The sequence below is a fragment of the Camellia sinensis genome, chromosome 10 (assembly GCF_055761805.1).
Source record: "Camellia sinensis isolate YWXY chromosome 10, ASM5576180v1, whole genome shotgun sequence".
Classification (NCBI taxonomy): domain Eukaryota; kingdom Viridiplantae; phylum Streptophyta; class Magnoliopsida; order Ericales; family Theaceae; genus Camellia; species Camellia sinensis.
The window spans coordinates 154,989,119-155,003,025 of NC_138970.1; the positions used below are offsets into that span (position 1 = coordinate 154,989,119).

At 42.3% G+C, this 13,907-nt stretch overlaps 1 long non-coding RNA gene across 1 annotated transcript; it reads left to right on the top strand.

The window, feature by feature from the left end:
* Positions 1 to 7,666: 7,666 nt before the first annotated feature.
* Positions 7,667 to 9,326, top strand: LOC145801384 (uncharacterized). Its single transcript, XR_014342780.1, has 2 exons — positions 7,667 to 9,035; positions 9,124 to 9,326. It is a non-coding gene; the product is annotated as an uncharacterized LOC145801384 (long non-coding RNA).
* The last annotated feature ends 4,581 nt before the right edge of the window (positions 9,327 to 13,907 follow it).

Consider the following 13,907-nt stretch of genomic DNA (forward strand, 5'->3'; position numbering starts at 1 on the left):
CTGTTTCTTAGCTTCTTAAGGGCAGAGTTTATCAACTTGTATATATATATAGAACAACAACGCTACTAGGTCCATCGAAAAATCAGCCGCCTGAATTGCCCGAATTAGGTGTCAAAGTTTGCTGCCAATTGAGGCCCATTTGCTACATGTATATGTGAAACACCCGCACAACAAAACCATCTTCTTTGTCCTCTTCTTTCTTCTCCTCCTTTTTCCTTCTCTGATATGAATCTAAATCTGTGAAGAAAAAAAAACAAAACAAAACACATGCACAACAAAACATATGCCGCCCTCTGAATCCGTGAGGAAGGAATGATCGGAGAACCGACCTCCACACTCTCACCGCCACTCCTCCACCAACCAACCGAGGCCACACCCAGGTTGCCACCCAAAACCCTTCACCTTCCCTCTATTCTCTATTTACTCTCAAATGGTAAACAATCTCTCTCTCTCTCTCTCTTCTTCTCTTTGAAACAGAGCTCTCTCTTACTCTCAAGATTCATATGCTCCTCTCCTCACCCTCCTCTAAAACACAAAAACCAACTTCAAGAACAATTTTTAAGCAAGATGAAATGCATTTCAGCAAGATGATTCAAAAACCAACTTCATGACCAATTTTTAAGCAAGATGAAACACGAGACTTAACTACTCATTGGAAAATCTAAGAGAGAATTGCATTTCAAATCAGACATGATAATTTATTAGGGTTAGTCAACATACATAAAATGCCCCAACAAAGCAAACCTTGATTTGTTCACTACATGATTACAAATCCAAAGCCTAGAGATTTGATACAGTACACAAAAGAAACAAAATTTGGAGAGGGAAAGTGGAGCGAGAGAGAGAGAGAGAGAGAGAGAGAGAGAGAGAGAGAGACCTCTCTCTCCTTTGTTCAGGTGTTAATCCATCTTCACCTTTTCAGATCTGTCGATAATCACCACCGTGAACCACCCACCACTGACCTCACACGAGAGGCAATCGGGGAGAGAGGAGAGGCGGCGGTGAGGGAAATTTTCAGTGGGGTTGGCGCTAGATGTGGCGAAATTATCTCGTCGGGCTGGGAAGAGTCATTGACAACTGTTGTAGTGATGGTGGCCGCCGATCTAAGAGATTGTGGGTAAAAGTAAGGAGGGTGAGAGGAGGGAGATGAGAGTTCTCTCTTTTTTTACTTGCGTGAGCAAAGAATTCACGTAGGCTATGCCACCTCATTCGAGCAGAGCTCGGACGAGTCCGGATCATCTGTCGTACTTCCCTGCGGTTGGCTCTGCGGTGGTCCAAAACGACGCCGTTTTGGACCTTTTTTTATTTTTTATTTTATTTTCTTATTTTGCTTTTCAGCCTCATTACATCTCTCTCTCTCTCTTCTCTATGTCTCTGTTTTCTCTATCTCTATGAGCTCAAGGCAAAAGAATGCCATGTCCAGCCCATGAGAAGGACGAGAAAGAGAACTCAACAACACTCATCAATGTCGAATCATATTCTTCAGTTTTTGAGAAATTGGAAGCTTTGAAAAGCCTCATACCCACCCACGACCAAGAGAGAAAGGCCGACCAGTTGTTCCAAGAAACCACCGACTACATTGTTCTTCTCAAAACCTAGGTCTCGATTTTGTAGAGACTCGTCGATTTCTATGGCTCTAGTCAAACCCAGAATTCCTTATAATGATTTTCCCATTTTTATCAATCAAGAAGAGCAGATATGAAATATATATATAGAGATGGTTGATCAAGAGATCGGTTGATCGATTTCTTTATTTTCTATTGTAGCTTTTGTATTTCATTGTATGACTACTTCTTTTAACTTCTAAATAGTATAATTTCCCTCATTTTTCTCGGTTTCCAAACACATTTATTTCTTTATTATTATTATTATTATTTTTCCTGTTTTTCTCATTTGTCTGTGGAAATTAGATGAAACCCTGGGTCTGTCAATTAGGTTGGGTTTTGTCTATCTCTCTCTCCTTAGATCTGAAATTTGAATCAAGAGAAAAGGGGGCTCTCGGCTTTGGGTTTTGTCCATCACTCTCTCCTTGGGTCTGTCAATTGGGTCTTAGTAAGCTTGCTTGATAACATCTGTACGGGGAGCAAATATTCCGGCAAGCCCGTACTCATTTCTTCCAAGTTGCTGCCTGTCCGATCGATCTGCGAGCACAACGATAGTGAGCTACTCGGCGGTGTGTGGCCGGAATACCCCTCCGACGATCAAGTTAGACACACACAGGGATAGAGAGAGAGAGAGATGATTGAGTGTTTAGTGTAAATCTCACCAAATATTCATCTGCCCCAGCGTGGGAGGGCGCAGACTCGCTTATATACCTTCTGCGCCCCAAATCTACTCTCATTAGTCTCTCGACACGTGGTGCTGCTATCACATCTGTTAGCACAAATCTAGCTGAACATCACCTAACTGCCAGCCCACATCACTGGGAGCTCGGCAACCGGGCTGCAGCATCTTGGCTGTCAACGGCTGTGCTGCGCAGCTAGCCAAAGCGCTCCGCTCGCCAAGCTCAATGACGACCGAGCTTGGTTGCATTCCGGCTTAGCCGAGCTCGGGATAAGTCATGCTGGTTAGTCGTTGGCCTTCCTGCCGAGCTAACGCATGAACCGTGGAACTCAGTGAGGCAGCGGACATCTTGACCGAACCTCACTTGACTGCTAGTACGACATCAATTATGCAACTATGCCATTACCAAGCAAGTAGCTCGGTTTCACAACAACTGTGCCATTACCGAGCGAAAATCCTTTCTGGATGGGCCCAGGCTACCACGGCCCAAATGTGTTCGGCCCACAATTTGTCCGGTCCTTACCACGGTCCAATCCAAATCATAAATCTCCCTCTCAATTGCCCCTTAATTCCGTCTGCGCAAGCGTGACTGGGATTACCTGTTCTGTCCGGGATAACTCTTCCTCAGTTCACAGTCTGCTAGACGGTGATCGGGCTAGTTGACATACCTGTCTTCAAACTTGCCCGGTCGACGCCTCGACTTGCCATCCTGTCTCGTTTTCTTCTGGGCCAATCTGTTAGACCCTTATTGCCTGGAATCGCTTGATGTGGTCTCTGACCAGAGCCTGGTACTTCATCATTCTGTCATCATTCGCTTTGTAAACCCCAGAAACTTGGTTAACCACAAGCTGGGAATCACTGTAAATCATTAGCTCGGATGCGTGCATCTGAAGCACGTTCTTGAGCCCGGTCAAAAGCGCTTCGTACTCAACCTCGTTGTTTGAGGCAGGGAATCCGAGGGTGATAGAATGTTCGATAGTCAGCTCGTCTGGCGAAATCAGAACTATACCTAGCCCGGCACCGTGACGGTTCGAGGCTCCATCAATAAAAAGTTTCCACATTTCGCTAACAAAGAGCTTCCAACAGTCTGAGGGGTCCTGAGAGGCTTGAAGGTTGATGGGATCACGGTTGTTCGGTTGTTTGGCTTCAAGTTCTGTGCTGAGCGGTTCCACTTCAGCTCCTCTCGGCGATTCGGTGCCGGACTCGGCAAGTTGATCCGTAATGCCTAAGTCCATAGGCGAATCGCCAGGGTGTAGTATTATGCTGGCTGCAGGCTCTATGCTGAGCGGTTCCACTTCTTCCTCCCTTGGTGATGCAGTATTGGACGGAGCAGGTTGGTCGGTGATACCCAACTCCGTCATCGCATCGCCGGGCTGTGGTATTGTACTAACCGAAGGTTCTTCGGCGGGGCGCGCAGGTTCCGCGTCGCCATTATCGCCTAGCTGTATTATTGCGGTCTGGCTTGCATTCACCTCCTCATCTGCCGCGACAATAGCCACCGGGCATACCAGATGAGCTCCAGGTGAGAATTCAGCAACGAAGTCGGCCAATGTCTGAGCTTTTATGGCAGTTTGTGGCTGGAATTTGACATCGAATTGTCCCAATTCAACCGCCCACTTGAGGATTCGACCGGATAAGTCCGCCTGTTCGAACAAAGCTTTGAGGGAGAACTTGGTCAAAATGATGATTGTATGGGCATGGAAGTAGTGCGCCAATTTCCTGGAGGCCATCATCAATGCCAATGCAAGTTTTTCCAGCGGCAAGTATCTCGACTTTGCCGGTAGCAAGGTTTTGCTGACGTAGAAGATAGGGAGATGCTTGATTCCTTCCGACCGGACAAGCACCGCACTGACCGCATGCTGTGAAACGGCCAGATAAAGGTAGAGCTCTTCGCCGGGCTTCGGTGTTACCAACAGTGGCGCTGAAGACAGATACTACTTGAGCGCGGCCAAAGCCCGGTCACACTCTTTATCCCAAGAGAACTTTGATTTCAAAGCTTGAAAGAATGGGCGGCAGCGATCTGATGACCGGCTTATGAATCGGTTAAGCGCGGCGGCCATGCCGGCCAGATGCTGCACGTCCTTAGCCGAGCTAGGTTGCTTTAACTCTTGTACGGCTCGGATTTGTGTGGGGTCTGCCTCGATGCCTCGGTTTGTGACTAGGAAGCCCAAGAATTTTACGGATCCCATGCCAAAGGCACACTTAGATGTATTCAAGCATAGCTTGTGTTGTTTAAGAATGGCGAACATCTCGGCCAAGTCGGACAAGTGGTCTGCTTGATGCTGGCTCTTAACCACCATATTATCAATATAAGCCTCTATTGTCCGACCTAGTAGAGGAGCAAACATCTTGGTCACCATCCTTTGGAAAGTTGCCTCGGCGTTTTTGAAACCAAAAGGCATGACTCGGTAGCAGAAGAGTCCCCTCGGTGTAGTGAAGGAGGTGATCTCGCGGTCGGGGCCATGCATGGAAATCTGATGATAACCGCGGTAGGCATCCAAGAAACTGAGCCTGTTATGTCCAGCCGTTAAGTCCACGAGCTGGTCTATTCTGGGCAGTGGAAAGCTGTTTTTAGGGCAAGCTCGGTTGACGGTCTTATAGTCGACACAAACTCGCCACTTCCCATTCTTCTTTGGTACAACAATTGTGTTTGAAATCCATCGAGGGTAGTGCACTTCCTGAATAGCTCGTGCCTCAAGCAAGTTTTTCACTTCCTCCGCAACTACCTCGGCGTGATGTAGCGCCGATCTCCTTGTTCGCTGAATGACCGGCTTGGCTTCGGGGAAGATGTTTAGGTGATGGCAAATAAAACTCGGATCGAGGCCGGGCATGTCATAAGGTGACCATGCGAAAACTTCGATATTAGCCATCAAAAACTCAACTATCTCGGTCCTTTCTTGTGCGGTAAGGCTTGAGCCGAGCAAGAAGAACTTGTCCGGACTCGCTGTATCAATTTGCACTTCGACCAATTCTTCGACGGCTTTGTCCTCGGCCCTAGTGCCTACATCGTCAAGGACTTCTCGGTCTTCCGTTCCCTCTATCATTTGGATGAAGCCTTTGGCAGCTCGGCTCCCGTTGATTGCCATGAAGCATTGCTTCGACATGACTTGATCGCCTCAAATCTCCCCAATTGCCCTCGTAGCCGAGGGAAATCTCATCACCTGATGAAAGGTCGACGCTACGGCTTGCATAGTGTGAAGCCATCCCCTTCCAAGGATCAGGTTATAAGTAGATGGCACCTGCAACACCCAGAACTCCACTTGCTTGACCACGGATCCCGCTTTGATCGGCAGGATAATTTTTCCCAAAGGCCACTCTGGTTGTGAGTTGAAACCAACCAGCGGTGAAGTTGACGGAGCCAAGTTTGTATCGCGGAGTTTGAGCTGCTTGAATGCGTCGTAATACATGATCTCGACCGAGCTTCTCTGGTCGATCAAGATGCGCTTGACATCGAATTCCTTGACGCGGAGAGTGACCACCAAGGCATCATTGTGCGGTGTCTAAATGCGCTCTAAGTCCCTTGTAGAGAAACTGGTCACGTCCTTCTCTTCGATCTTCCCCCTCTTGATCGCGGGCTGGACCGACAAAACTTCTCTCTTATATTCGACCTTCTTGATCATACCCCGGAGCTCGCATACACGCGCCGGCTCCACTATGCCGTGAATGGCATTAATCACTCCTTGAGGGGGCGCCTCCAAGTCACCCGGTGCACGCGGATCAATCGGGGCTTGATTTGCCTTCACGCCCCCGTCAATGTAAAAGTCCAGGTGTCCGGCTGCGACTAGCTCGTCCAAGTTTGCCTCAAAGGCAAACAGTCCTCTGTCCAGTGGCCGCACTCCCGGTGAAATGTGCAACGGTACCGCGGGTTGAAACTCTTTTGTCCGTCGCCCAACTTAGCAAGAAACCGGACATAATCCTCGTCACGGATTTCACTAAGTATGCGATGAATTGGAATCTTAAAAATCGTGGTAATGCCTGTCCTGGCCTTCAACCTTCTGTTTGCATCAGCGACGTCATCCCGGGGGTAGTCATCTCTGTCATTTCGACGACCCCTACCCCGGTTTTTGCAATTTGAGCCACGGTCTGATTTCTCTGCGCGATCATTTGAATGGTTTGAGTCCTGTCCGACCGCGTGTACCTTGCCAGCCGACCTCTTGTCTGTTGCTACCGGGGTTGCCTTCGCGGTAGATGCTGCCGCATCATCTTCTACTTGGATGTGCTCATTGATGCGCTGCATTAGTTGGCCCATGGATGTCGGCTGGTGCATCGTAAGCGAGTCCCGCAGTCTATGTCCGACCGGGAGACCACGCTTGTACTGCGTGATTGCAAGGTTGACCGGGCAATCCAAGATCTCGTTGAAGGTTTCCCAGTATCTGGAGTTGTATGCCTTGAGCGTGTCGCTCGGCTCCATCTTGACACTGAGAAGGTGGTCAAGTTCCTTCGGCGTCTTAGTGTTGGTTTTGAAGCGCGTCACAAAGACTTCCGCCAACTGATGCCACATTTCTATGCTCCCCTCCGGCAGCCTCTCAAACCATTTCAAGCCCAGCTCGCCCAAGCTTGACGGGAAGATAAGGCACATAAGGGCGTCATTTCGCCTATGTCTGGCCATGACCTGTCGGAAGTGGCTTACATGCATATAAGGATCGGTTTTTCCGTCGTAGAGCGTGAACTTTGGCTGGTGGAACCCTGCCGGAAGCGGTGTTGTTTATATCTCCAGGGAGAAAGGGGTGGCGCTCAGCCTTGCTAAGTCTGTGTCTAGAAAGAATGGCGCAGCTAGGCGGGGTGGAGGCATTCCGACCTCTTCACTGGCGTGAATCCCATAAGATAGCCGTTGGAACGCCGGCACCCTATGAGCCTCCCGTCGGTGAGCCCGTTCTTTCAAGACTACCCGCAAATCCTCTGAACGAGCGGAATAAGAATACCTCGACGTCATCGCCGGTCGTGAAGGTTGATAGGTGCTGTCTTGCGCATTGGACCTCTGTACATGCGCGTCAGAATCTCCAACCTTATAACTTCTGGTGATTGAGATGGACGGAGTATGCCGCTGGCTCTGACTACATGAACGGCGGGGTTGGGTGCGCTCACTGTGGTCTCCCACTCCAGCTACACCCTTCCCTTTAACATGCTGCTTGAGATCCTCCATCTCCGCCGCCATTCTCCGGATGATGGCGTCTTGGTCCCTTAGCTTGTGTTCTAGTCGTCTGGCGTGCGATTCTCTCCGCCGCCGGTGATTGTCTGGACTCCGAGAATGACCAAAGCTTCTTCTGCGCTTATCTCGCGCGTCTCTTGAGTGTCCTCCTGGGGATGTCTCCAGGTCAGCCATTGGAGGAATGGCGGGATGTCCTTCTCTTCGTCTGCCTGACTCCGGGGTAACTCCGTCAATGGCAGACAACGGAATCTCGTCGTTGTTCGCTATGGATGGCGATCAGATGAGTCTGGAAGACAAGGTTTTGTTTGTCAAGGTTCCCACAGATGGCGCCAATTGTACGGGGAGCAAATATTCCGGCAAGCCCGTACTCCTTTCTTCCAAGCTCCTGCTTGTCCGATCGATCTGCGAGCACAACGGCGGTGAGCTACTCAGCGGTGTGTGGCCGGAATACCCCTTCTGACGATCAAGTTAGACACACACAGGGATAGAGAGAGAGAGGATTGAGTATTTAGTGTAAATCTCACTAAATGTTCGTCTGCCCTAGCGTGGGGGGCGCAGACTCGCTTTTATACCTTCTGCGTCCCAAATCTACTCCCATTAGTCTTTCGACACGTGGTGCTGCTATCCCATCTGTTAGCACAAATCTGGCTGAACATCACCTAACTGCCAACCCACACCACTGGGAGCTCGGCAGCCGGGCTGCAGCATCTCGGCTGTCAACGGCCATGCTGCGCAGCTAGCCAGAGCGCTCCGCTCGCCAAGCTCAATGACGACCGAGCTTGGTTGCATTCCGGCTTAGCCGAGCTCGGGATAAGTCATGCTGGTTAGCTGTCGGCCTTCCTGCCGAGCTAACGCATGAACCGTGGAGCCCAGTGAGGCAGCGGACATCTCGGCCGAATCTCACTTGACTGCTAGTACGACATCAATTATGCAACTATGCCATTACCGAGCAACTATACCATTACCGAGCAAGTAGCTCGTTTTCACAGCAACTGTGCCATTACCGAGCGAAAATCCTTTCTGGATGGGCCCAGGCTGCCACGACCCAAATGTGTTCGGGCCACAATTTGTCCGGCCCTTACCACGGCCCAATCCAAATCATAAATCTCCCTCTCAACATCCAATTATGAACTCTTGATTCAAATTTTAGATCTGTTTTTTGGGTTTCTTGTGTTTGCCGTTGAATTTTCATGTTTTTATTTGAATTCTTTGTTGTTTCATGTATTTTTTGTGTTCAATTTGTTTCACTGAGAACTCAATGTCATGTTCTAATTTAGCACTCAAGGACCCAAATCCCATATCATGGTTAGGAATTTTTTTTTCACCATTATTGTTCATCTTACTATCATTGTTGGAAGTTGTGGCAATGGAACCACACATTTCTTTATATTGTTTGCAATGGAACCTACACATTTCCAGAGAACCCAGCTTCCATGTCTGCAACAGAGGCAAGACCATCATATCTTCAATGGTGGTGTGTTTTGTTGTTCATCTTCTTCAATGGAAACAAGGCCTTCTTGTGGCTGTAGAGTCAACGAATGTGTTCCAACTGATGTGGGTTTTGCTTAGAGAGAGAGAGAGAGAGAGAGAGATGATGACAGTGGTATGTTCTGTTCTGCTGCTTGTATTTTTTTTTTGAAAATTTTGTCTCAAAACGACGTCGTTTTAAGGCACTACAGGAAACCCTGCAGGAAAGTATGACAGAAGATCCAGACTCGAGCTTGGATTCTTATATTCGGTGTATGAAACATTATTCATAGACCAATAATGCAGAAGTAAATCTAATTTATCGAGGAATAATGGGAATCATTAAACTTAACATGTGTCCATTTGTATATTATTGTAACCTGTAACAGTCTCTTTTAAATTATGAAATACTCGTATTAAATACTTGACACTTGAGTTAAGACTTGAGATATGTGTACGAGATATGCTAATATGCAATTGGAAATTTCACCGTTTCTCCCAAAAAAAAAAAAAAAAAAAACGAATTGATAATGATGCCGTTATTTGTATCCAATTTGATAGAGAAATGAGATTTGATTTAGGAATGAAAATTGGAAACAATTGCTACCACTATTAGCATTAAGCCTCATAAAAAAAAAACCCATTGGTTGGCCGGAGCATGGCTCGGTCCTAAAAAATATGAACTAGGCTTGGGCTGCTAGCCGATGGGGCAACACATAAGCTGGTCCAAAAGCCTAAACCCATAGCCCATTCTAAAAGCCCGTATTACAACCATATATATACACAAATAAATACTACTTTTTCTCTTTCTTAGTTATTATTATTCTTCTCATTTTTTTGGATAAATTATGCAAATAGTCTTGTATACACGATGTGTCAATTTGGTCAATGTAGTTTTAATTTACTCGATTTTGCTCCTTAATTTAATGGATTATGTCATTTTAGCCCAATAAATAACGGTTGTTAAGTTAATTTAACGGAAGGTTAAACAATGTGTCAATTTGGTCCCTATAGTTTCAATTTTCTCGATTTCGATAGGGACTAAATTGACACATTGTGAAAAATACAGGAACCAAATTGACATATTATTTGACTTTTCATTAAATTAATTTAACAACTATTATTTATTGGACTAAAATGACACAATCCGTTAAATTAAGGGGCAAAATCGAGCAAATTGAAATTAAAGGGACCAAATTAACACATCGTGTAAATTATAGGGACTATTTACATAATTTTCCTTATTTTTTTATGTACATATGCGTTTTTAGTATGAGAACAAGATTAAAATTTATGATGATTATGAAATTATTAATTATATTTTCATGAGATTAAAGATGCATATAATTTATTGAAATTATGATAATGAATGTAATTTTTATATTTCAATAAATAAATTTCATTTTTTATTACTTTTTATGATACGATTCAATGTGTAATTTTTATTCTTGTGATGCGCATTAATATTTTATATTATAATTCTTTATTTTTTAAAATAAATTTTGAAGTTAATAAAAAAGCCCATATTAAAGACAATATAAAGGTCAAATTAGACTCATATGACTCAAATCCAACCCGAAGTTTAAGCTCATATTTTTAGAGGGTTGGTATGTGCCCTCATTTTTTTACATTGGCTTCTCTATTTCTTTGAACGCGTACCTAACAAAATGAAACTCTTTTATTTTTTCTTTGAACCTACTTCAATACCAATTAGGGCTTTAAACGAGTCGAATCGAGCCGAATTTTAATATATTTGGATTTGTTTATTAAGATTTTAACGAATTCGAACTCTAACTCGAGCTCAATAAAAATTTAACAAACTAAGCTCGAGTAGAGTTGGCTTAGGCTTGACTCAAGCTTGAGCCATTCACGAGCTTTAACGTGTCAAAAAATTTATAAATTCATATTTACGTATGAAACTAAAGTTACAATTAAAATTTTAATTCTATAATTATGTATACAATATATATATATATATATATATATACTAAAAAAAAAGTCAATATTTTACCAAAATAATAATATCTACCACCATTATTATGTAAATGTACTATTTGTAGTTACCTATTATTTACATTTATATTTTTTGAATATATAAATAACATATTTATCTTATTTTTTATACATATTTTTATATTATTTAATATATAAATAATAAATATTAATCGAGCCAGTTAATGAGCTGAGCATTAATATGTTTGGACTTGTTTATTAAAAATTTAATGAGCTCAAGCACAAAAAAAAATTAACGAACTAAGTTCGAATCAACTCGCACCGAGCCGTATTCGAACCTGTTTACGAACGATTCTAGTCATTGACAGTCCTAATACCAACTATACCTCAAACCCTAATCTTAATCCTAATCCTAATCCTAGTTCCATCTCCACCAATTCCAACAACCGTCATCGCTAGTTTACCTCCGCTGCTGCGTCGCCGGCCATTACCACTATCACCACATCACGATTACCACCGTCTCAACAACCACCTTTGTAGCTACTTACCCCTATTGCTGCAGCCACTGCCGATCCTCTCTCTTCTGTCGTCCCTAGCCATTTTCACCAAACCCCAACCCTAGACCTAGGGTTTTTAGAGAGATTGAGATGGTGATCGAGTGAGAGAGAGAGTGAGGCGATGGTGCGGAGATTATGGCGGCGATGGTGACGCAATGGCTAGCGATGGATTTTGTAACGAGAAGAAGAAGAAGAAGAAGAAGAAGACGGTAGTGGAAATCACGATCCCTATCGTAATCTCAACGTTGGCGACTAGGGTGGAGATCAATCTCACTCTCTCTCTCTGATTTAGGTTTGTAAAAGAAAAAGCGGAAGAGGAGCTGGTTGGAGATGGTGGTGAGGGTGGTCGGAGATGGTGGTGACTGTCGAAGGTGATTAGGGTCTGGAAAATTAAGGTTAAAAGATTAGGCATAAGGATAAAAGAGAAATTTTAGGTTAGGACAAAATTGGAATTAAAAAAAAAAAGGTTAGAGGAGGTGGGAATTCTAAAAAGAAATGTAGGATTAATAACAATTTTCTATTTTTATTATGAACAGGGTCTAGGCTTTAAGAATCTAGCCCCAACCCGAGTCCAATCCATTGACTACTCAAAATTCATAGACCTACATTGGGCATGAGCCTTAAATTTAGGATTGGGCCGGCATTCGCATCTTTAATAGTGTTCAAGTTTTTCATGTAATTATTAATAAATACAATAGGTTTTTAAAATTAATAAACACCAAGTTGGTTTCTCAAAAATATTATTAATTAATAGATTACTAAGCTATTAAATATTAATTGTGACAGGATTAACTGCATTTTCAGGAGCAAAACTCATGAATTTTTATCTTTTCTTTGTCCTTTTTACCAAATCAAATATGAAAATATAATATTACGACAAAATAATTATTTTAATTTTCATTTCAATAAATTAAGGTTTTCTTTCACACTCAGCTTTTAAACTAATTTATTGACATAAAATAAGCTTACAGATAAATTGTTGCTTAAATAAGTTAGTTTGTTTAATATATTGTTATGTTTAAAAAATTCTAAGTGACTAAAGTAGACTTTTTGGTAAAAAATAAACATTTCAAATGATTTAAACCTTTCTTTTTTATTTTTTTTTCCTTTAAAAAAAAAAAAGGCAAAAATCAAATAGGGTTACAAGAGGTGCCAAACCAAGGCCTCCTTCGGTAAGGGATTTTTTTGGTTTAAAAAATAAAAATATCAGAAAAAAATACGACTTTTGAAAGATACGAGTTTGAAAAAAGTTTTGAAAATTAAAAATTTATTTGATTATGAGTTTTGAAAATAATTTTGGAATGATTTGTATTTTTTTTTTTTTTTTGTTTTGGTAATTGAATAAATGAGTGTGAGAGAAAAATTGATTAATTGATGCGTAGAATGTGAGAGAATGAAGAAATTATTAGTCGGTCTTGGGGCACTGTCACGTGGTGCTCCAATGGTGTTGTAATTGGTGGAAGAGGTGGGCTCCACGAATTTATATTGGGTGATTGGGGAATATGAGAGAGTATGGAGGTTTGTAATTGGTGAAGGGCACCGCCACATGGCGTCTCAGGAACACCAAATAATTTTTCGAGAGGATAACAGAGAATAAAGGAGAGAAAAAATAATTGATAATATGTAAAAAAAAAAAAAAAAAAAAAAGAGAGAAAGAAAGAAAGAAAGAGAGAGGAAAGAAAAAAAACAATTTTAAAAAATAATAAACCATACATATTTTTTAATTTTTCAATTTAAAAATTATACCAAATACAACCTTCAAACAGGTACTACTACTTAATTGAGAAATGCCATTTATGAGTTTATCGATTTGTTTAGAAAGTGAGTTAACTTTTTGACTTTTTAAATTATTTTTGGAGTTAAAAAGTCTTGTTTAAGAAGGATTTTTTTGATTTTTTTGACTTTTTATGAGAAAAAGAATATCATAATTATGAGTTAGATGTGATATTTTGTCTTATTAAATTAAAAAATATATTTTATTTTTTTGTGACTAAAATACCTCCAAACCCAACCCAACCCAACCCAACCCAATTCATCTTCACAAACAGAGGCTATCTAGATCAGGCAAAAAACAACAAAGAGGAGAATGGAAAGGCTGTTTGGGTTTATGGGGTGCATTGTGGATTCTGCTTTGATAATTTAAATTATTTATTTTATAAGATATTTTGTGTATTTTACTCATAAAAATTAAGTTAATTTAATAATTGTAATTTATTTAATTTATTATTTTTATTATCAAAAAAATATATGGTTTATTTTTTAAAAACATAGTTATCACTATTTTTTTAAAATAAAAAATACGGTAAATTGAACAACTTACAATCACCAGATTGACTTAATTTTTTTGTGAATGAAACATACAAAATACTTAATAAAATGAGTAATTTAAATCATTAAAATAGAATCTGTAATGAGCCCTCCAAGCCCAAACAACCTCTCTAGTCCAGATTTTGAACTGGACCTCCAATCAACAGCACTACATTTGGAAATGGCATTTG